Raw genomic sequence first — 1,993 nt, forward strand, 5'->3', positions numbered from 1 at the left:
GAGTTGTTTCTGGCGCTGGACGCCAGATTTGGGCAGAAGGCTGGCGTTGAACGCCAGTTTACGTTGTCAATTCTTGGCCAAAGTATGTACTATTATATATTTCTGGAAAGCCCTGGATGTCTACTTTCCAACGCAATTGAAAGCGCGCCATTTCGAGTTCTGTAGCTCCAGAAAATCCACTTTGAGTGCAGGGAGGTCAGAATCCAGCAGCATCAGCAGTCCTTTTTCAACCTCTGAATCTGATTTCTGCTCAAGTCCCTCAATTTCAGCCAGAAAATACCTGAAATCATAGAAAAACACACAAACTCATAGTAAAGTCCAGAAATGTGAATTTAACACAAAATCTATTAAAAACATCCCTAAAAGTAACTAGATCCTACTAAAAACATACTAAAAACAATGTCAAAAAGCGTATAAATTATCCGCTCATCAGCAGGCACAGAGCAAGCTACATCACATCAGGAGGCCCTGCCTCAGATTCAGGCTGTAAACCTCGAGGTTCCTACTCGGTCAGCACCTCCTCTGCAGTAGGCTGATCCTCAAACCACCACCACAGAGACTCCGGCTACCCATCCTTCCAGTGATGACACTCCTTCGCACCCCGCTTGAGTGAGCATCAGGGACGATGCTTCATATTAAGTGTTGGGAGGTCACCATCTCTGGCGTATATTTTTTTGGTGAACCCCTACAGACTCTTTTACTTTATTTTGCTACCTTTCTGTATTTTTCTCTTTATTTTTATTTTTATTTTCTCAGTACTTATACATTGCTATTTTCATGTATTTTTACTATATTTCTGCATGTTGCACTTTAGTTCATATTTTAGCTATTTAGTTTAGTTGCAATTCTAACTTATTAGTTATAGAAAATGTGGATTAATTAGTATAGTTTACCCTTTTTAGCATAAGATAACTTAGTTTAAATTAAAAATATAAAAAGGAAGTAAACCAGAGACTTTAACAGAATAAAAACAACCCACACCTTGTATATATAGCATTACATGTTAGTTAGTTAACAACATTTCATCAAGGAGAAACACTAGAACTTTAAAGCCACCTTAAGATTTACATTGAGAATAATGGGAACTATTAATTTTTACTTGCATGACATATATAACTGATATATGATTTTTGAGTTAGAGAATACACAGCCTGTGAGTTTTGAGCTTAATTGCATGGTTACATTTAAACCATAATATTTATTCCTATTTGTTCCGCCCTTCTTATTTATTCTGGTGTTCTTTACTTTGTTTTAATCTATATGTCCGATTATAAAATATAGATACATACCAAGAAAGTGATTGAGGCCATTGTTTGATCATAGCTCACTATTCCCAAATTAGCCTACCTTTTACATCACCCTTGTTAGCCCCTGATGAGCGGATAATTTATACGCTTTTTGACATTGTTTTTAGTATGTTTTTAGTAGGATCTAGTTACTCTTAGGGATGTTTTTAATAGATTTTGCCTTACTCACGTAAGGTATTACTTGGACGACCCAGTGCACTTGCTGGTTAGTTGTATCGAAGTTGTGACAATTATGAATTAAGATCAGAGCACCAAGCTTTGGAGCCATTACCAGTATTTGTTCGAGCCTGGAGATCACAATTTCGTGCACCAAGTTTTTGGCGCCGTTGCCGGGGATTGTTTGAGTTTGGACAACTGACGGTTCATCTTGTTGCTCAGATTAGGTAATTTTCCTTTTGTTTTGTTTTCAAAAATTTTTCAAAAATCTTTCAAAAATTTTTCTTTTGTTTTCGAAAAAAAAAAATTTTAAAATATAAATGTTTTCAAAAATATATTTTCCTTCAGAATTTTTAAGAATGAATTCTAGTGTTTCATGAAGCATGTTGAAGTCTGGCTGGCTGTAAAGCCATGTCTCAATCCTTATACCCAAGAGAAGAACTTCTTTATCTTTCTTAGCCAATTGGCTGTTGAATGTAAGGAATGTCAGGCGTGTCATGTCTGAGTTACATACTAAAGCTTGGCTGGCT

The sequence above is a fragment of the Arachis ipaensis genome, chromosome B09 (assembly GCF_000816755.2).
Source record: "Arachis ipaensis cultivar K30076 chromosome B09, Araip1.1, whole genome shotgun sequence".
NCBI lineage: Eukaryota > Viridiplantae > Streptophyta > Magnoliopsida > Fabales > Fabaceae > Arachis > Arachis ipaensis.